The sequence below is a fragment of the Nyctereutes procyonoides genome, unplaced genomic scaffold (assembly GCF_905146905.1).
Source record: "Nyctereutes procyonoides isolate TBG_1078 unplaced genomic scaffold, NYPRO_anot_genome, whole genome shotgun sequence".
NCBI lineage: Eukaryota > Metazoa > Chordata > Mammalia > Carnivora > Canidae > Nyctereutes > Nyctereutes procyonoides.
The window spans coordinates 39,051,396-39,074,361 of NW_026575133.1; positions in this window are offsets into that span (position 1 = coordinate 39,051,396).

Consider the following 22,966-nt stretch of genomic DNA (forward strand, 5'->3'; position numbering starts at 1 on the left):
GGCCATTTAAGCACAGGTGAGCTCCTTCCGGTTCCCGGGGGTGAGTCTCTGATGGGCACTTAGGCTCTCCAGAGAAGATGATGCTACATCTCTCCAGTGTCCTGCTCCTGGGCCTTCTCTTGGACAGACCAATAAACCAAGCCCCCACTCAGCGGTTACCTGCCGTACCTGCCACAGGGCGGGCTGTGAGCCCCACCTCGGTGCTGCCAGCAGCCAGCCTGGGGCCAGCACCCGGGGGGGGGGGGGTGTCCACGCACGGAACGGAACAAAACTGGGGAAGCCACAGGTATGTCCCCAGGTGCCACAAGTCAGGCAGCCAAGAGCAGGCGATGCCCCTCCTCACCTGGGAGAGACAGCCAGGCACGGAGAGAAACTCAGACTGAGGCTGCAAAGGATAGAGGGCCGGGGGGGGGGGGGGTGTTGCCAAAGAAAATACAGGACGCCCAGTTAAATTTGAATTTTGAACCATGACAAATACTTTTATGTGTGTAAATGTGTCCCAGTCAAATACACCTGGATGCCGTGCATTTTTGTTTGCTGAACCTAGCACTGTGAGGGGGTGGAAGGATCTACAGGGGTGGTCACCCCAGGCTGTGCACCTCCAGGGAGGAGGGGGGTGGCCTCCCAGGGAGGAGGAGGGATGATCAGCAGCCAAGCCCGCTGTGGTCCACTCCTTCCGGACCTCACTAACAAAGATAGTAACTTCCCACTAAAGAACTTTAAAAAAATAAAAATCAAAAACGAGTCTTGCTGCCTAGAGAAAAGGGTTGTTTCAGTAATATTTTTTCCATTGCCGCATAATCCGCAAGAACTCACAAACAAAGCAGTCACTCTCCGACCACAAAGATCGCCATGGAAACAGATCACCTCCATCCCGAAAATCATGACTTCACCTCACATTCCACCAGAAACCGACTACAGATTGTTACCAGAAAAATCCTTGTGCAAACAAACACAAGCCAACTGCCACTGAATGGCAGGAAATGGAGCCGCTTTTTCTAATTTTAACATTCTCTAGAAATGCACTTGTTCTAAACAGGCAGGGCACAGTCTCCCCGGACCCACATTCCAGCAGTAGCAATCACCTCCAGGGCACAGAGCAAAATGCAGGTTGAGAGCTGCTGGAGGGACTCGAGCCCCAGGCCCAGGGCTGACTCTCTCTCTCTCTCTCTCTCTCTCTCTCTCTGGCTCCTAGAACAGGAAAGTAATCCCAGGCCAGGGGGTGCCCCACAGAAGGAGACCCAGGGGGCAGGCTGGTCAAACGATTAGGGTGAGTGTGGGCCTAATTTCACAGGGACAGCCGCGACCCAAAGACTTGACCACAGGCCACACCTGGAACCCTCCAAAGTAATCTGCCTGGGACGGGATGCAGAATGGGACTTTTGGGGGCCGTGAAAGACTGCGTGGCCAAGTGACAGCCTGCCATGGAGGGCTCATTTTTCCATAAAATTCAAAGAAATCCTGCAGTTCAATAAGGAAAAGGAGTTAAAAGCCATGAACAAAGGACCTTCACCTTGGAAGAACCGAGAGTGCTGATAAACATGGGTTTATGGCCATCAGTCAAGAGGAAAGCATAGGGGCGCCTGGGTGGCTCAGGTGGTTAAGCATGTGGCTTCGGCTCGGGTCCTGAGATCGAGCCCCAGGTCCTAGATCGAGCCCCGGAGCTGGCTGGCTGGCTGCTCAGTGGGGAGTCTGCTTCCAATCTCTCTCTCTCTCTCTCTCAAAAGAAAAAAAAAATAATAATAATAATAAAATCTTAATAAAAGAAGAAGAAAGCATACACTAAAACAAATCAGATGGCCTTTTCCCTTCCATCAGGAAGCATCTGGCTTCGGCTCGTGTCATGATCTCCGGGTTCTGAGATCGAGCCCCGGGGCTGGCTGGCTGGCTGCTCAGTGGGCAGTCTGCTTCTCAATCTCTCTCTCTCTCTCTCTCATTCTCTAAATAAAAAAATAATAAATAAATAAATAAATAAATAAATAAATAAATAAATAAATAAATAAAAATAAATAAAATCTTAATAAAAGAAGGAGAAGAAAGCATACACTAAAACAAATCGATAGCCTTTTCCCTTCCATCGGGCCTCCTCCCAAAGTGAAAAGTCCGACCACCGGGAGTGGTGGTGGGGATGCAGAGTAACCGGAATGATCCGGAACGCTGCCTGTGGGAAGTGATGCTGGACACCCACCGGCCCCCTGCTAGAGGGCTCCCCGAGAGGCATCGGCGTGCTGGCGGGCCCTAACAGCAAGGGTCGGAAACCAGCTCTGGTCCTCGAGAGGAGGCGGGGGCAGTAAACGGAGGTGTTAGTGCACAGTGGAAAACCTGCAGCTCTACCCATCAACCCCGGTGAACTGCCGGAACAGGAATGTGCAGGAACCCTGGGAGGGCTACGTGTCGCTTGCCCGGCCCCACATCGCAAATGACCACACGCAACACACCTGCGTCGCGGTTTCTGCAGGTGGGGGATCCAGATGTGGCTCAGCCGGGTCCTCTCCTCCCGGCCATGGTCAAGACCTCGGCCAGCGCCGGGCCTCATCTGAAGGCTCAGCTGCCATCGGCTGGCTACTGGACCGCAGGTCCTTGCCAAGTTGGACTGCCTGCGTGGCATCGTGCTGAGTCAAGGCAGACAGGAGACAAAGTCTGTCATCCAGAGGGAAGTTAATCTCCTACGTAACCTAACCATGAAGGGACGTCCATCCCTGGACGAACTCTATCAGGGCTGGCTTGCCAGGCCGGCCACAGCAGGGGGAGGGACGACACAAGGGTGGGGACCACCGGGGGCCATATGGGGCTGGCCAGCCACAGGCAGAAATACATGCTTCCACGTATGTGTACGTTACATACGTGGAAAACAATGGACAATGCTTAAGGACCCAGTGTTTATTGGCTACGTGGAAAAACTATAAATAGCAGGGGGAAAACCACAGAGTTCAGGTTAGGGGCTACTTAAATGCTTACACTAGATTGGAAAAAAAACCCACACTGGGGGCGGGGTGAGAGGACCCTGGCGTTGGGGAGGGCCTCAGGGCTTCAAACGTGAAGTTCCACTTCTTGGCACGGCTGGTGGCTACACAAGTCTATACAGGCGTTTGTCGTTTGTGTGATGTTCTGTTCATCCCCCTCCCCCACCCTCCAATGTTCTTTATATTTCCTCAAGGTTTAGGGACCACAAGGCTGGCCTTCCGGCCCCTCGTGGAGGAGCAAGGGCAAGTGTCCTGCACGCCACAGCCACCTCCCCTTCACCCTGCCCTGCAACAAAATAGACCAGCCTCGAGCCAGAAGCAGGGCCCTCCTGGAAACCCTTCCCTCCCCAGCTAGCGAGCCAAGTTCAAAGGCCTCCAAAGCTTTACCTGGAAGGACTGGAGTATGACTCAGTTCTCTCTACCTCCTCCCCAACTCCCTTCCCAGCAGTTGAAGGTGGGATCGGCGGCCCTTCAGAGCTCAGGCCCCCTTCACCAGGCCAGGGGCTCTGTCTGGGGCCTCAAAGTGCCCCATGCTTGGTGGTGGTGGTGGGGTGGCGGGTGTTACCTCTTGAGACAACTGAAAACAAGAACCATCGATGGCTGGGAGCTGGGAGTCACCCAGACCACATCCTGTTTGGCTGCAGCGTTGATTCAATCGTGCCAATATTGGCAAACAAAAGGACTTGCTACGCAGGCTTACAGAAGAGGGACGTGATGTCTGAGGCAGGGAAGCAGCCCGGCCAGCGTCCCCGCACTGGTCAGCACTGGTCAGCACCGGTCAGCGGGCGCCAGCCGCCCGAGCGCACGCCAGCTCGGCCTCCGAGGCTTACGGGGGGTGCAGGGCCCGAGCACCTGGTCCCCGGGCCCAGGGCCGCGAGGGGAGGCAGTGCCTGGGACCTTGCCTTTTGCCGGGCCCTCCACGCCCTGGCCCCCCCACAGCAGGCTCCCCGGTAGTAGTGGAGGGAATGAGTGAGCAAAGCGCCGCTTCTCCAGGCGGCGTGAGGAAATGCAAGCTCTCACTGGAGTAGCTGAGGACCAAACGGTTGCTGGGAGCAGAGCAAAACCTCCCCCCACATTGGGAGGCCCACGGCGGCGGTGGCGGCCACCCTGCTCTCCGGACTCCTGTCCCACAGCCAGGCAACATCTTGGAAGGAAGGAAGGGACACAAAGGAATAACGAACTCTGCAGTCCACCCCCCTTAAAGCCTGGCCTTCCTTGGGAAAATCCTCTACCAATCGCACAGCCTGTTCCTCCTGGAGAAGGACCCAGAAAATGTGTTTTCTCTAACATACGCTAAGCATGTAGGGAACCTAGACGCGTTTCTTCCACGACCATACAGGGAATGTTGAAGCTTCTCCCTGAAAGGTGCAGGGAGTCTTGGTTGGGGATGGAGAGACACCCATTGGGCATGAGAAGCAAAGGGAGGGCAGGGGGAGGACCTTCTGGAGGGCCTGGCCAGCCATGAGGGGGTCCCCGGTGCAGTCAGGACCCTAACGGGGCCATCCAGGCTGTGTCACCTCACAGGAGCCCTGAGGACCCCGGTGGTCACCTCTGAGATGGGGGACCCCCCGAAGCACACAGGTCGCTGGGGCTCACCCAGTGTGGGACCCCTACGCTCTGGTTCGATACACCTGAGTGCCAACAGGTGGGCCAGGCAATGGCACCCGTCCCACCTGAGCGCTTCTGCACAGACTTGGGGCGGCCCAGGGTTCAGGACCCAGGGTTCAGGACCCAGCTCCCGCCCTCACTGGCCTGCAGGGCCTTGAGCAAGCAGGAGAATCGCCCTCATCTCTGAAAAGGGGCAAAAACGGGGTCCACCCCACGGGGCTGTTGTGGGAGCGAACCATGCGTGTGAGGCACTTAGAACAGAGCCAGGTCTGCCGTCAGAGCCACCTCGGTGCTCACAGGACGGACCCCACGTGCACACACACGTGTCATCTGCTCCTCCCAGCCGCCACGTCCTCGACTCTTCCAGGCTCAGTCTCCTCCCTCTACTCACGCTCAGGCTTATGCCCCAATTCATCCTTCTGACCATATTTCTGACAAGTTGTGAAGCCCGAGCCCTCTCCTCCCCTGGGCACACCCCTGCCAGCCCCGCCCAGCACTCTGCCCATCGCGGGGGGCCCAGCCACTCAAAGTGCAGTCTCCGGTCAGAAACGCAGCTACTCTTCACCGACTGTGCCAGAACCTGCATTTTAACAAGATCCCGGGTGATTCCCGAGCACCTGAGATCTGAGACACCCTGGGCTGGGGGGACGGCAGGTGCAGCCGGAGACCAGCATTGGTCCCCAAGCTCCCCTCGAGTCGGGTCCCATAAGACTTCTTGCCTGAGATTCTGAAACCCCTGCCTGGGAGCCAATGCATGCAAATGTGCACGTGTGCAAACGTGCTTGGTGGCTTCCTCAGTGCCAGGCGTGTTAGCAGGGCTTGCTCCCTGTGCCCAGATTCAAAAACCGAAAGCATGTAAAGGAACAGATGCCTGGAAGCAGCCGTGTGTATTCTGAACGTGTTTTAATCGGGCATCTTCGGAGGAGACGATCCCGTCCTGTCGTCCATGAGTCCACCTCGAGTTGCTAACAGGATGAGCGGGGCCCTGGGCTCCCACCCCAACACCTGCTGCTCCGCTCTGAAGCCCAATGTTCCCGACTCTGAATGTCAGAGCAGCTTATAAATGGGCCCATTGTCTCCGCTGCCCTGCTCCCTTTCTCGAGTTCACCTGGCAAAAAGATGATCCGCGTCTGTGTTCAGAAGCCGGCTCCCTCATTGGCCGGGAGAGCGGCTCACCTCTCGATGTCTGGTCCAGGAGCAAACAAAGAACGGGCTGACGCAAAGAGACGGGCCATGGCCTGACCCGGGGTGGACAGGGCCCACGGCACTGGGCTTTGCAGAGAAGGGCTGTTTCTGGCCAGGGCCTGGGGGCCCCGGGCTCCTCCTGGCAGGGGGTGCCTGGTACCACTGGCGGCCCTGGCAGTCCACCCGCACCCTGACACCAGCCGTGGTGCAGCCTCGTGACGCAGACACGCATGCAGAGGGTCAGTCGGGCGTGAGAGCCACTGAGGGATCCCCCGCTGCCCACCCACTTGCCTGCCACTCTTTTGTCAATGCTTTTTTTTTTTTCTTAAGATTTTATTTATTTATTCATGACAGGCACACAGAAAGAGAGAGAGAGAGAGAGAGGGAAGCAGAGACACAGGCAGAGGGAGAAGCAGGCTCCATGCAGGGAGCCCGATGTGGGACTCGATCCCGGGACCCCAGGGTCACACCCTGGGTCAAAGGCAGACCCTAAACCGCTGAGCCACCCAGGTGTCTCTCTTTTGTCAATCCTTAAAGATAAGCTTTCTTTAGAATAGATTTAGAGTCATAAAAAAGCTGCGAGGAAGATAGCGCAGGGAGTTGCTACATACCTCCCGACACCCAGTTTCCCTACTAGCCTCCTACACAGGGGTGCCTCATTTGTCCCAAGGATGAACCCACGTTATAATGAACTGAAGTCCATGCTTTATCCAGACTTCCTAGGTTTCTTCCCCTGATGCCCTTGTTCGGTCCCAGGATCCCATCCAGGACACCACGAGACACTCAGTCTGGTCTCCCGAGGCTCCTCGTGGCTGTGACAGTTGAATTCCTGCACCACAACCCCCAGCCTTCACTTCAGGCCCCGAACTCTGCAGAGTGCGAGGCAGCTGCTGGCAGGGCCACGCGCGGCCTGCTCCCAGAGGCGAGGCCAAGATGCGTGCCAGGCGCATGTCACACGCGCCGTAATCGGGCGAAGTTTTATGATTATCCCCATTACAAATCGCCACGTGTCCCAGCCAGGCAAGGCCGCCGTGGTTAACGACGAACTGTATCCCCCTCTGGGTGTGGGCACACGGACTGGCTCCAATCCACCTCATTATCTCCCTCCTCCCACTTGACGGCCAAAAAGCACCCCAACACCACCCGGTGAACACACGGGGTGCCACGGGGAGGGGGGATGTAGCAAGGAGCTGGGGAAGCTGTGCCCAGCAATAAACCCCTTGTTTCTCCTGAGCTGGGAAAGCTCATCCATGGGGACAAGGGTAGGCACCCCCCCAACCCTGGGTCTCCCCAAGCCCCAAGGGCCCCCCTGAGCATGCAAGGCAAGCCTGTCACTACAGCAGGGGCCCCAGGGCTGAGTCGGGCTGAAGCTGCGGGATCCTGACGCCTCAAAGCTGTGACTCAGGAGCACTGTTAGCCAAGGGCCCCGTGTCCGAGGGCGAGCCACCCCACCCACTCTGCCGGGCGCCGTGTCCTACGGGGGGCACGTGGAGTCAGGTTCACTCCTCTCACGGCTCTCCCAAGGCGGGTTCCCACGGCTGGCGAGGAGCTGACCCACAATAAGGGAAAACATTCCTTCTCAGGTTCAGGGGAAGCTTCCCAACCACACCTGTCAAGCCAGACCCAGAAAAACCCTTTGCAAGGGCTCACATTTCCACGTGGGCAGTGCCACCCGCAGTGCCCCCCAAACCCAGGCTGCAGAAAGGGGAGCAAGGCTGGGGGAAGTGACACAAAGCATCCAGCCTGCTCCCGCGGGCCCAAAGTGTGTATTTGTTCCCCCAAAGCTGGGATGGCTGCTAGGCTGGGGCCTGGCGCACGAAGGTGGCCTCGCCGCCCTGTCCGCAGAATAGAGAGCACCGACGGCTTCTGCCAGACGAGGCTATGGTCTGGCTGGGGATGCTCGCCCAGAGCAAGGGGGACCCTCGGGGGGTGCGGGGGGTGGGAGTGAGCTGCTCCTGCTTCCAGTAAACACGGGGGCCGTGAAGAGGTTCCTCCCATGACACCCCCGGGAGACAGCATCCCACCTCACGCCACGATGGCTGCGTCACCCAAGGACATACAGGTGACGCCCGTGTGGCCAGCGCTGTTCCCACCACCGCTGAGTGAAAAAGCAGGTTTGCAGAACTGAGCGCAAATGACCCCATTTCTGAAATAATGTCCGAGTGATTTATCTCACGGTGATGGAGCGATAGGCAAGTCAGATGACTTAATTTCTTCTGCAGGCTGCGTTTTTCGAAGTCTCTGATAAGCACGGATCGCTCATAAACAAACAGCTCCGACAGCGACCGGCCGGCCTTCACAGGCACCGGGCAGCTGCGACTCTCAGGTTCCAGGTCCCCAGGGCGATGTGGGTGTTTGAGATGTTATGTGTCACAGTGGACTTCCCTTAGATGGGTTCCTTAAGCAATCTGCAAGAGGGAAGGTGGCTTTCTGGGAGTAATGTCGGGGGAGGGCTTGTTCCCTCTTTTCACAAAGAAACTCCTCCTTCTACGTGGTCTATTCAGAAATAAGCACCCCCAGCAACTGTGTGATGGGAGAAAACCCCAGACATCCAGAACAACTCAATGGAGTCTTCATTTTTTACCCTAAGCAGTGTCTGTACCCATCTAATAAAGAAAAAGCCTTGTCACGGAAACTCTCTATGGAAAAACCTAAGTAAATGCCACTTAGAAGGAGCGGACGAGTCAACAAGCATGAAAAGACACTGCAATAATCACCAAATGCAAATCAAGGAGGCATCACGTCGCCTGCATTAGGGTGGCTACTATCAAACCAACAGGTTTGATACAGCAGGTGTTGGGGACCCTGTGGAGAAACCAGAACCCTGGTGCCCCATTGCTGGGAATGTAAAAAGGAGCAACCATTGCGCAAACGGTCCGGCAGTGCCTCGAAAAACTAAAAACTGAACCACCAATATGATCTGGCGATCTCACCTCTGGGTATACGTGCAAAATAATTGAAGGTCTCAATAGATATTTGCACACTCACGTTCATAGCAGCATTATTCACAATAGCCAGGAAGTGCAACTTAAATGTCTGTGCGTAGATGAACGCATAAAGAAAATGGAATATTATTTTGCCTCGAAAGGAAGGGGATCCTGTCACATGCCCTAACACGGACGAGAGCCTTGAGGACTTTATGCCAAGTGAAATAAGCCAGTCACAAGACGACAAATGCTGCGTGACTCCACCCATAGGAGGGAGCTATAGCAGTCAAGTCCATAATAGAGCTGGAAAGTATTAAGACAGTTACCCGGCTCTGGGGGAAGGTAGGAACCATCTTTCGGTTTTGCAAGACGAAAAGAGGTGTGGGATGTTGCGCAATAACGTGCACATACTATATACTATTGAGCTGTACACTTAAAAACCATTAAGATGGTGAATTTCATATGTTTTTTTTTTAATCATTAAAAATAAGATTTTTAAAGAGAAGGAGATGATAGAGGCGCCTGGGTGGCTCAGTTGGTTAAGTGTCTGTCTTTGGCTCAGGTCATGATCTCAGGATCTTGGGATGAAGCCCTGCATCAGGCTCTGCACTCACCATGTAGTCTGTTTCTCCCTCTCCCTCTGCCCCTCCCTCCACTCTGCGCTCTGTCTGTCTCTCTCTCTCTCAAATAAATAAAATCTTTAAAAAGAGAAAGAGGGAGGTGTCTCAGTAGCCTACTTTGCTCGGGTTGTTTCTGAACAAATGTTTGTCAACATCCTACAGCAACACACACCAAACTCCTTTCGATTTGGGCCTGGTACCCAAGACAGGTCTGAAGCTGTTAAAAAAAAAAAAAAAAAAAATCTCTACTCCAATTGTTTTATGTGGCAAAAAGTGTCCCCGGTCCCCCAAAGCTAATATACAAAAAAGACAACTGTGCCTAAATGCCACTTGGGAACACAGAAAATGAGAGGTACAGGTCAGCAGAATCCACGGCAGCCCAATGGAATCAGCCCCAGAAGTCAAGGTCAGTGAAGGTCACTTGACCGAGGAAAGTGCTCTAGACCCTGAGAGATGGGCCCACTCCAGTGGGAGAAGAGAGACTCACTTTTCACCCTCTGTGGGTCTGTAATATTTGAAACTGTTACAAAAGCACAAAAGCACGTGTCACTCTTCTAATACGGATTCAGGCACACCAAATGCTTAGAAAAAACATCATCTTGGGAATGATAACCAAGACATGTATTGCAGGGGGTGGGGGTGGGGGGGAAGGTCATTCTAACCTGGTGATTTTCCGTCTCAGCTGGGCAGAGAGCCACTTCAAGTTGCTTTTGAATTTAGAGATGCAGGGGCACCCAGGTGGCTCAGATGGTTGGGTGTCTGACTTTGGCTCAGGTCATGATCTCAGGGTCCTCTCCCTCAGCAGCCTCCCCTGCTCATGCTCTCTCTTTCTCTCTCAAATGAATAAATAAAAAATTTTTTAAAAAATAAATTAGAGATGCAGAAACCCCAGCTCCAGTCCAAATGACCCTCTAGGGGAGGGACCTGTGCAATAGTTTTAACCCTCACAGGTGCTATTCTAAACCTGCTGAGGTTTAGAGATCCACCAAGACCTCCCTTATGGTCACAAGAAAAGTAAGGATGCTGCCTGCATCAGGCCTCAGGGCTAACGCCAGTGGCCCAGAAGTCTGCCCAGAGCAGCTGGAACTGAGATACCAGGACGCCGAGGGTTACTGTGTGTGTGTGAGACAGAGAGACAGACAGACAGGGGTGGGGGAGGGGAAACATTTAGCCTTAAGGCCTCAGAAAGAGATCCCACGGGGTAGAAGGCAGCGAAAGCAAGGATCAGGGTTGTGTACAAACACACATCCCTTAGGGGACCACTGTGGACTCCTAGGGACTGGCCTGGAGGATGCAGGGCAGAGCAAGCTGAAGACAACTGCTCAGAGGCCAGCCTGCAGGCCCTGTACGCACGCCACACAGAGAAGTCCAGGCTCACTCTGCGAAGCCAGGACAGCCTCAGAAGTCTGCAGGCCACATCGTGGTTTTGGTTCTTGGGAAAGATCAAAGGCCGCAGGAGAACCATGTCCAGCAGGCTGAAGCCACCGATGCCCGTGAAGGAATCGATGAATGAATGGATGGGAAGAAGGAGGAGGCGGCCAGGGTCACAGAGCCACACTGCTCACAGCTGACGTCCGCACACGTGGGACGTGACGTGACTGTGGAGTCCCACAGAAACCCACCAGCACACGCATCAGATAACATCCCCAGTGCAGAGAAGTGGGGGGGTTGAGCCCTGGGGCGGATCATCCCCCGATGAAAGCATTAAACATACACAATCAAAACCATAGGCACACAAGACTGCAAAACTCAACTAATTAGATATCCCCATGCAACAAAAATTGGGTACAGCAGACACAGAAACACACAAGTCAAACTTCTCAGCGAAAACCAGGCCGTGGGCCCCAGGAAGGAGAGGGATGGGGGGCGGGAGCCTGGCCAAGTGTCTCCATGAGAACCAACCCCATGCACACCCTTAACACTCATCAGGTGACTCCAGTGGGCATGTTCTCCCTTATTGGCTCCCAAATCAAGGAGAAGGAGCTCACCAAGAGGGCTGAGAAGCAGACTCTTCAGATCAGGTGGTGACAAAACCAACGGGGACGCCATTACCCCAAAGGCGAACATTCCAGAAAGGAGGCTTTCAACCCAGTGAAAAGAATCGCTCACCATGGCATGACATTCATCTAAAAAACTAAGACGACCCATGAAGGGGGACAGCGGAGTATCAGAAAAAGGGGGGCCGGAAACGCTGAACACACACAAAAGAGGATAAAAACTGTAAAGTGACAAACAGATCTGATTATCATGCGGAAGAAACGGTTAGCGGTAAGCCAGAGAGAAGGATGCTCCCCACAGTCATCTGGGGGAACGTGAGCCCAGCTCCCGAAATCCGATAGTCCCACGGACGGACCATATGGCACCCAACATAAAACACAACATCGTCGACGAGCTTAATTCAATCGACCTACATCAAACTTCCAGTCCTGGAGAAAATGCAATTGCCGTGCAAGTATCCAAGGAATACTCGAAAACGCTGGAAGCATTCCTGAAGCCTTATCTGAGCCCTAAGGCGGTCATACCAGAAGTTAACTAAGGAAACAAGGAGGAAGAAAGAGGGAAAAACGGAAAAGGAGAAAAACTAAATTCTTGAAAAACTCCTGGGTTAAAGAGGATATTAAAGTAAGAGCTAAAGACTCCTCCTCGGAAAGAGCGAGAAGAGCTCAGGGTCCTTCCTAACTGCTGGCTCTAGGCAGTCACCACGTGATGATTTCCGGGGGCGCCCCCCCCCCCATGAAAACACAACCGTAACCACTCATCCCCATCTCCGTTCTACTGATGCTGCCATTTCTGTTTATTCCCTCTAGGTTCAAATATTCTGGAACTTTCCATTAGTCATCACCTTCACCATAATGCGAACCTGAGATCCAGACCTTCTGGGAGACCACCGACCTGGGGGTGGGATGGGGGGGTGATCCTGCTCACCATGCATTCCATCAGCTGTGGCCCCGTTACGAAGGACTAGGTGGCCCTGGGTGTGGTTGCCCCCACCCCATGGAGGGAAGGCCCAGTGGGGCTTCTCCATGGGTGGCAGGAAAAGCGGAGGCGCCTTCACTGATCTGGGTGGGGGGGGCGCGGTTCTTATATTGTATTAATTCTTAGTTCAATTCATAGAAGCTAATCAGGAAGGCACCACAAAATGGGAGATATTTGAGGGCAAACTTCTTGGGTATAAAGACGTATCTCTGAACATCTACCACTCAGAGTCCTCAGGATCCATGATTCCAGATTATCTCAAGCAAGAGAGCCATACTGTGCCCGATGTGGTGTACATCACGACCAATGACAGCTTCGATGGAAACAAGGGGCCCACCCTCCTGGCATAGGGTCTCCTCCTCACCCCTATCCTCAAGCCGTGGCTTCTGCTGGTGGACGACCCACGTGGCTGTCATCTGCCCATTCCCATCTCACCAGAGACCCCAACTTGCCTGCCTGCCCATAGCATACCCCCCACACTGCTCCCTGGTCTGCTTTTCTGGTTAGCACCTGGTGCACCCCAGAGGTTTCCCTACCCCGGGTAAGACCGGGCGCCTAGCATGGGGCACAGCAGTGTAGCCCTTGATAGCCTGGACTCCAACCTGGCTTCTGCACACACAGCTCAGACAAGTTCCCTACCCACTTACCTGGTGGCTTAGCTGACCCTGTTCCATGAAGATGGTGAGAGTCCCTCCCCGCACGGGGTTGTAAGGGCAAAGAGTTTACAAGGCAAGGGCTGAAGCCATGGGACGGCACAGAGCAGATGTTAGGGAGGTCTTAACTACTACTATTAACTAATTACTACTATTATAAGCATAACACATCTGTGTTAAACAAGAACGCCCAGGAAAAATCTGAGGAAGAGAGGCACTACATAAACACGATTTATTAGCAAAGGGGCATTCCATAGTTTTGGGGATTTTTTAAAGATTTTATTTATTTATTCATGAGCGACACAGAGAGAGAGGCGGAGACACAGGCAGAGGGAGAAGCAGGCTCCCTGCAGGGACCCTGATGCGGGACTCGATCCCAGGACTCCAGGATCACGCCCTGAGCCAAAGGCAGGCGCTCAACCGCTGAGCCACCCAGGCGCCCCCATTCCACAGTTTTTTAATCCTTCTGTTCTCCAGTATAACGCTAATTTAATTAAAGAGAGTGCTCCTCCTTTCTCTGCCAGGCAATCGATGTTCACATTAATTCCACACCAGGACTATTTGCCGTCGATGAAAATAACTTTGTTTCTGACGTTTCTGAGCATCCTTACGGTTCAAAGCAAGACACAGGAGTCAAAGATGCAGACGCGGCCCAGTTGGGATGCGGCCCTGTTGGCCCTAAGAGGGCAAATGAGACGCCGGTGTCCAACACAGGCACCGCCTGGGAGAGAAGCGCCCGGCGTGTGGCAGGTGGTCAAACTGAGTCAAGCCCGTGGCGGTGCTGACCCGAGAAGTACTCACGAGCAAATGCCCTTTGCTGACACGTCTGGGGTGGAATCATTTTCAATGATCTCAGCCCTTCCGCTCCGAAGGGCTACGTATCCACAGCTGCCAAGTGGAAGGCCCGCATTTGCGCTGGAGTGTTCGGGGAAACCCATCGGTTAGCACCCAGGCATCAGCACCCCATAGAACTCTGGACTCCCTGGGTCTGGGGACACATTCATGAGCCTCATGGCTTCGGTGTCCTCATGGGTAAGATGGGAACGATGCCACTGGCCCTCTGGGTTTCCACGAGGCTCAACCAGGCCAGAGGCCCCAGCGCAGAGGCTGCCTGCAGATGCTTACAGCACTGGCCTCTGTTTCTCCCCTTCTCTCCCCATTTTAAATGTACAGATGACTTGGTTTGGCCGAAGACGATGGAGGGGGCTGCGGGCAGACGGGTGGCGACACCTCCCATCCCCGCCCTCCAATTTTCACATCCAAACAGCTCTGATTTCTGGGCACTCCCTCCCGGGCCTGTCTGCGGGGCTCCCCAGAGCTGCCTATTTGCAATTCCCGGCAGTAAACTCTGAAGGCAAAGGACAACCGCAAACAACCTAACACATTCAAAGTCACACTCGCCCAGCGTCTTCCCATAGTGCCTAATTTACAGTCCTCTGCGAAGCCAGAAATCGGCATTTTTTGCCCCGCACGCCTCGCCTCGTTCACCTGTTACTCCCGGCCGCCAACGCCGCTCTGCCCTCGGGGATCGCTGCCTTTCTCTCCGTGCTCCTGCTCATCAAAATAAGCCGGCTTCTTCCCAGAAAAATAATCAGGCTCCCAATTTAGCACGCGGCCAATTTCTTGACAATTCCGCTAATGACAAAAAAAGCGGCGTCTATGACATCATGTTCCAGCTCTTAGATATGTTCTTTTAACCTTGAAAAAAAGTCATGGTTTTAGTCCGAGCACGCGGAGGACAGCTGGTTGTCCTCCCGGGGCCGAGGGCCGCCCTGCAGTTCCTCCCCAGGTAGAACCGGGATTAGCCCGGTCAATGTGGGTTAAACGCAGAAATCTCGTGGATGGTCCGCAAAGCCGCCTGGTCCCCGCGGCTCCTGCAGCCCGAGAAGGGGGCCGTCGGGACGGGAAGGGTGGGCTTCAGGACCTGACCAGGAAAGCCAGGGACCAGGGACCATCCTGCTGTGGCCTGGGTGCACAGGTCAGAGAAACCCACCCCCGAGAGGTGCTCCCATCTATCCGGGGTCCCTCTAATGTTGCTTTCACTGGAAAACCTCCCCTTCTTAATACCTTTTCCTTTCTGGAATATTCGACTGCTGTGGCTCTCTTAATAATCTGACAGTTGGCTTGGTTTCCGGTGTCATTCTGTTAAACAAAGGTAACTCTGACACGGTGCAGAGCAGTCATTCAATCAGATGGTTTTATGAGACTCTCCTAGTAAGTCAGGAGGGAGAGGCAGCCCTGTGGGTCACAGGGTCACGGGAGCCGGGGGGGGGGGGGGGGCGGTGAGGGAGATGAAGGGTGTGAGGTGTCCAGGATGAGGGGCGGGTGTCAGGGCACCTCCCTGGCCCCTTTCAAGTCATGCCTACACTTTTTTTTTTTTATTAAGAAGTTATTTATTTAGGGGGATCCCTGGGTGGCGCAGCGGTTTGGCGCCTGCCTTTGGCCCAGGGCGCGATCCTGGAGACCCAGGATCGAATCCCACGTCAGGCTCCTGGTGCATGGAGCCTGCTTCTCCCTCTGCCTGTGTCTCTGCCTCTCTCTCTCTCTCTCTCTCTCTCTCTGTGACTATCATAAATAAATTTTAAAAAAAATTTAAAAAAAAAAGAAGTTATTTATTTACTCATGAAAGACACAGGTTGAGAGAGAGGCAGAGACACAGGCAGAGAGAAGCAGGCTCCTGTACCCGATATGGGACTCGATCCCAGGACCCCAGGATCACAACCTGAGCCAAAGGCAGATGCTCAACCACTGAGCCACCCAGGCGCCCCTATGCCTACACGTCTAATTGAGTTTTTCCAGTGTCTGAAAGTTCAAAGCTGAATGAAGCCCAGAAGGACTGTTCCATCCGGCCACCTGCCCCTCACATCCCCGGCCAGGTGCTCCCAGAGAGCAGTCACCTCCTTTGGTACCTGGCACTCACCCAACCACATGCTGCCCCCCGCCCCCTGCAGGAGCCTGCCCAATTCTTTCATCACTCACTCAGTGGGGCTCCTGTAGGGGCCAACCCCCCAGCCTGACCTCTCCTCCTGTGTACTGGTGGCCGCTGGCCTAGACAGAGGCCTTGCTCAGTGGTTTCTCCACCCCACCTCTCCCCCCACCCCACCTGGAATACAGTGGGCTCAGTGTAAGTGAATGAGTCCAACAGCAGCTCATCACCAGAAGAGGGCCAGGGACAGCGTCCCAGAGAGTTACAAAAGGCTCAGCTCTCAGGCCCAATCTAGGGGTTCCCTGTGCCCCCCGAACTCCATGACGTGGACCTGGCACCCGAAACCAACAACCGGAGTGAAGGAGCCCTCCTCCGGCCTTCCCGGCAGCCCCCAAAGTGCTGCCTCATGTTACAACAGGTGAGCGGTGACTCATGGGTGCGGCGCTGAGTGCCAAGACCAGAGGAGGCCGCCAGGCCCCTTTGCAAAGCCACGCTCAGGAGACGGGCCAAAATATATTCCACCCACCAGTTAGCTCTCCTCTCCTGCCAGGATGAAGTCCTGTGACACCAGACCGCAGTCAGAAATCAAAATGATGGCCTCCCTGGTCCACTTTCTCCTCTTAATGAGCCTGGCAGGTGTAAACCAAGTCGGGGGCGCTGCCCTGAGCTGGATCCAACAACTGCAGTCCACCTCGCCCGAGCGGATCAGAGAGGCCGCCCCACAGAGCACCGCTGACACCCAGAATGACGCGACCCCGGGGGTGCTTTACAACGACAGCTCGAGACGCTGACCGCAGGGAAGTCATCAGCCATTCGCTTCTAGGAGGGAGGGGGCCCTGAGGACCTCCCGACAGAAGCACCTCCCGTGTTCTAAGACACACACATCCCCCCCACCCCCAACCCCGATGTGAATGTTTCTGAAGCCAGTTCTAAGTGTACATCCTAAAACTGAGCTGTGCTCTTCCAACCCTACCCCAAAAGCTCGTGCTGCTGAACATGAAGATTTGGACGGTCAGGAATCAAGCCTCACAAACAGGGTACGGGCAAGCCCAAGACTGGTCTCCAAGTTCGCCCAGTTGTACTCAACAGATGCAAAAACTCTTCCCAAGGTCACTGTGTCTGGAGACACTCTTCTGAGTAGCGACTACACATTCATTCAACTATTAATCTGATTAGAAGTTCTTTGTAGATTCTAAGCACCATGGCGATTTAAAAAAAAAAAAATCCATTCAAAGGAAAAACTTCAAGATGTCCACTGCAGTGCTATTTATAATTTCAGCTGTCTGTGAATAAGGACTTGTTAAACAGGGTGCATCCCCGAACCATCTGACAGTCATTTGAGGATCCAAATCTGTGTTTACTGACGTGAAAATATGTCAACAACAATTTTAGATAAAAAGCAGTGTTTAAAAAAAAAAAAAGAAAAAAAAAAGCAGTGTTTAAAAGCATGGCATCCGCTTGAAAGATATGTATTTAAAGAACTGCTACGCATGGTGCACATAACAAGTCCCCACTCTATGATCCTGGTTTTGCTTGGAAGTTTCTAGACTTACATGTGACAACACTGGCACCTTTAATCCAGAAAGTACTTGTATTGAACACGACATGCTTCTCATCTCCAGCTCACGGTCAGGCCTCGGAACGCCCAGGTTCAGTGGCCCCTGGCGACTGGCTGCTGGTCCCCTGGTCCGTGCACACTGCCGGCCAGAACCACACTCCGGCTCAGGTGTGAGGCTGGGTCACAATCGGTTGACACTAACCCTTGCATTTCCTCCTGCTTCCAGAAATTTAAGGAATGGGGGAGCTAATCCTTATTTAGACATTTACCAATACTTTATGTCACTAGTGTGCACCTGTACACATTTCAAAGGTCAGACTGAACAGCTAAAAATATCAAAGCCCTGCACTCCTGTTTAATTCAGATGGTGAAACATCTCAGAAAACCTGTTTACTCAGTATTTAAGAAAAATCTGCGGTGCACACAAGATTCAAGAGGCCACAGTCACAACTCCCCAGGATAGGTGGAGGGACCAAAAGCCCAACACAGGAGGATGATGCAGTAAAACCCACATCTCCACGTTGACATTTCCCTGCTCCCCAGCAGGAAGCACCACCACAAAGCCGGGTCTCGAAGGAGTCCAGAAAGTGGTCCCATGTCAAAACTGAAGGTAACCAGAAGCCCAAGATTCAAACACAGACAGGTGTGTGGGATTGAGAAGCCCTAGATGTTCCCCAGGGCCACTGAGGACATCACTGCAGAAAGGAACTTCTAGGATCCCCATCTCTGGAAACTTAGATTTCACCTATTTCTGTTCCCCAGCAGTGGCCTGAGTACCAAGAACGATGCTAGAAGGGCAAGATCCAGGGTTAGCCACTTAATTCTTATTAAGGATTTTCCTCGAAGCACATAGGGCCTTTGGTGGTGCAAATCGGACAATTTCATCATTGACTGATTGAAAGGGCCATTTACAGAAGGCTCCAGCACATGCCTGACACCGCGGGAAAGCCCAATAGATGCATCAAACCACAGAAAAAATCCCCATGTTGGGATCCCTGGGTGGCGCAGCGGTTTGGCGCCTGCCTTTGGCCCAGGGCGCAATCCTGGAGACCCGGGATCGAATCCCACGTCGGGCTCCCGGTGCGTGGAGCCTGCTTCTCCCTCTGCCTGTGTCTCTGCCTCTCTCTCTCTCTGTGACTATCATAAATAAATAAAATTAAAAAAAAGAAAAAAAAAGAAAATATCCCCATGTGAAAAGCTGGGTATGAGCATCTCAAGGGTCTGCGTGCACACGTCCCCAAATAGCACCTGACAGATTAGCATCTCAGTGTCCAAATGACCTGAAACTCAATTTCTCAAGCTCTTAAACTATTTATAAATAAAATACTGAGGGGTGCCTGGGTGCCTCAATGGTTGAGCGTCTGCCTTTGGCTCAGGGTGTGATCCCGGGGTCCCGGGATCGAGTCCCACATCGGGCTCCCTGCATGGAGCCTGCTTCTCCCTCTGCCTGTGTCTCTGCCCCTCTCTGTGTCTCTCATGAATAAATAAATAATAAAATATTTAAAAATAAAATGAATTAAAATAAATAAATAACAATGCCAAGTGAAGGAACTGACTAGGCTCCCTCCCAGAGAAAACGAACTCCTGGCAGCCCCTCCCCTCCTTCCCCAGGACTGGCTGTGCCACATGCTGCTGCTGGGGTCACCAGCACCCCAGAACAGAGACCGTTCCTCGCACATCTGTCTCCGTGACCAAAAGACACTCTCCCTCAAATCACAGGCGGTTCTAATAAGCTACAAGCAAAATATGTGCACTACAAAAGCCCCAAGGAGCTCATTTTTGACGTAGGGCCCATCTCCTGTGACATCACCCAGAGTTGGCGTCCTCTGACAAAGGCCTGAGATGTGAGCAACGTGGGAAATTCTGGGCTCCTCGTCCAGCACCACGGAGGTAAAACATTCCCCCAGCTGCCTACCAGCACAAAACCAGGACTCAGGAATAGGGCTGTCCTCCTGTACACGTCCTGAACACTGATTTCTGAAATTGTAAAGGGGAAAAAAAACATCCCAATTTCCACCAGGGGTATCTGGGACGGGGGAGAAAGAGTGAGACCAGCCCAGAGGAGACAACCCTGTTTACGACTACCACCAGCCTCACCACCGTCGCCTGAGTGATTCTGGTCTTAGGCCCCGGGCCCGGCCCTCTATGTGAATTATTTATATGTGTTATATCAGCTCCAGTAGTTATTTGCAGCGAAATTTCAACACAGTGCCCGTAAGTTCCATTCACACACAAAAGACACACGCAAATATCTGATACTCCTTCTCAAGGCTACGATTCTGGGGGCAACAAAAAATATCTGAAAGTCGGTGCATCTTTTAACAACATTCCGCTTACTACTTTTGTATCCAGAACCCATTAAAAATTCAAATCCTTTCAAAGCGCGCAGCGGCGTAAAAAGGGTAAACAGGTGGGGTGAGCCTAGCTGAATGAAACGTTAAATGTCAGAGTGACGGGGAGTGCCACTTGACAGCATTTGTGAGTAAGCTGATTACTATTCACAGGCCAGAATTCTTAAAAGCCAGAAATTACTTGTCACATATTGTGCGTCTTGAACTGTTAAGACGTCTAAGAGGAGACTGTTCATGCTGTCTCCGAATGGTCACACGACACGCTCACCTTGGGCAGCCCCGGTCGCCACCTGTCCATTCGCTCATCCATGGGACGTGCTGTCTGGCACTGAGGATGCGGCCATCAGGAGAATGTAACCGGCACCCAGCAGCGCCCAGCCTCGGGGGACAGCACATGCAGGAAGCAGCGGTCAGCTCCCGGCCTTGGGGGCTGCAGGAAAGGTTTCGGAAGAAGGGGCCTGAACTGGGTCTTAGGGACCAAGTTGTCCCCCCAGCCACAGAGCCTGGAAAGGCATTTGGGGAAGTCGTTTAACCTGTTCTTCCCCATGACGACCACCCACATCCATCCCCTTCCCTCACAGGAACTGGGGCCACTCAGGCATTCACTGCCCTGCCCCACTGTGGGCTGGCCCCCCGCATCCCCGGCCCTCCGACCCCGCCCCGGGTCCCTCCTGTCTCGACACCATCAAATGACAGCCCTATTTCTTTCACCACTAACGTTTTTCTCAGTGGTCCATCTCCATGGTCTCTTTTTTTCTAGAAGCTTCCAACCACCCCAATCACATGGTTCTGACAAGCCATGCCCAGTGGGCCACCTGTCTTCCCGCCGTTGCTTCTTTGATCAACCCCACAACTGTCCTGTCTGCGTGGGGCTCCCAACCCCCTTCCTCTACACCCCTACCTTCTCCTGCCTGCTTCAGGGACACGCACCCCAAATTTTCCCTCCTCCGGCTGCTTCTTCACTCCTCCTCTTTGGCCTTCCCGCTCCAACTTCATGAGGTAAGCCAGAGGCGTGCTCCCAGGGCCCCCGGTTCACGCCCAGGTCTCCAGACAGCTCTTCCACACCCATGGGCTCAACCCTAAGGAAAGGAGGCCCAGATCGGCCCACTGAAAGGGTTCTCGATCCTCCTCTGATCAGCAAGGGGGATCCTGCGTGTGAACAACCCCAGGGACACCCGGATCCTGCCTATGAACGACCCCAGGGACGCCTCCTTAAATTCTGCACCCCAGGAGGCTGGCATCCGTCTTCCTAGTGTCAGACCTGCTAAGGAGGCTGGCTCAGACATCGAAGGACATTGGACATTCCCCACCCCGCTGGCCACATGCTTGCTGCCTCCCAAGGAGCTCTCACATTTTAAAATAATTTTCCTGCTGATTGTAATAGAAAATAATCAGATTATGTGTGCAATCGAGCTCAGACTTACAAAGCCCTTAACCAGCATGTTTCTCCTTCCTTCACTTGGGTGGTCCCGGGGAGCTCCTCTAGACTCTGGCTCTGTGCTTCAACCTCGGAGATCAGCTCATCAAACCCACACAAGGAGCGATCTCTCCAAGGACAGAGCTCCAGGCTTCATCCTGAACCCCTTCTTCCACCAAGACCCTTCTCTGTTCTAGACCAGCAAGGGCAACTGAGGCAGTACAAGTGGGCTGCACACCACGCCTGGACAGAAAGGCCAATGGAGCAAGGTCTCCAACTGGCAACTGGCAAGATCTGGGCCTCCGCCTGCCTTCCCAACAACCTAGCCCTAAAAACCTTCCCTGGCCCCTCAGGGGAAAGTTGCAACTCATAGGGCCGACCGTGTCTAGTCCCAAACCACATCTCCCGTTTCCTGCCTACAGATTCCCCACCTCCGTGTCGAGCAACCCCGGATACATCTTAGAACGCGGATTCTCATGGGGAGTTTTTAGAAAGTGTCCATGTCTGGGCCCCAGCCTCAGAGATTTGCACTCCACGGAGGATCACGCTGGCAAAGGTGGATTTAAAAAAAAAAAAAATCTCCCCAGGTGATTTCAACATGTAGTATGTGCCGAAGCTGGCCAGATCAGGGCACCCAATGACACCCAAACCCTCTCCCCACCCAGCTGCCGGGCAGACACGGTACCCACAGACACCGGGCGACCAACTGGCCTATTCTGTAAGGAGGCCGGCTGGCGGCCTCAGGGCCACGAAAGGTGACCTGCAGGCAGCTCTCCCCGCTCATCGGTGGTTCAACCAGCCCTGGGAGCTTCAAGTAGGCCTCAGTGGGGAGGTTTACGCGGGACCTCCGAAACCAGCAGGTGCCACGGTCAAGGTCCGTGTTCGTTCCCTCCGAGCGGGTTTACCAGCAGATCACAGGTGCAGGGGACCCCCTACGCTGAGAAGCCAGGGAAGGACCCTGTATTCCCTCCAGGCCTGGGGCCAGAGCAGGCTTCCGTGTTCCCACGGATGGGGCAGGGTTTCCCTCAGTCCCACAGAGCGGGGAAGGAGGGAGAGGGAGTAGAGGAGATGATGAATCACAAGAATCTGGAACCACAGAAAGTCCTTCCACAGGAAGTATTCTTTTCAATTTGCTCAGAAGAGTGAGGCTAACAGGAACCAACGGGAAGTTTCTCCCGAGACTGAGCTTTTAATGAGCAGATAAGAATAATCTCATGAGTGTGTCATTTATTTGACTGTGAAGTGGAAGGTTGGAATCCTTATCTTACGCTTACTTGAGAGGCTTCCCGTAATCTTTCTCTTATTCTGGTGACCTCAGCTGCCCGGACAGACTTCCCAGCAGCTCCTGCAGGACTGAGCCCAACTGCAAAACCTCAAGGCTTCCCAAGGTACCAACCTTCACCCGGCAGACAGGGTGAGGACACAGACCCCCCCCCGGGGAGTGAAGGTGCAGACCTTACACGGGCTTTCAAGACTTCGTCGCCTTCGGAGTACCAGTTCTGAAACCACGGAAGGGAGGCAGGCAGCTGCTCCTCTCGTGCACCTGTCTTCACGCCACCCAACGCCTCCAGCTAGAGCACACTGGGCAATGCGAGCAGGAGCTCTGGGTTCAGGCAGGTGCAAGTTCGATTCCCCGCTCTAGCACTGCCTGGGCCGCTGTGCTGGGGGACTACTCACCTTCCCACAGCTTCCCTGGATTCAGGCCCCCCTCGTGGTGTTTGTGAGGATCTTCAAGCGTGCACGCCAGGCCTGCTGCTTTGGAAGCCCTCAGCAAATGATACC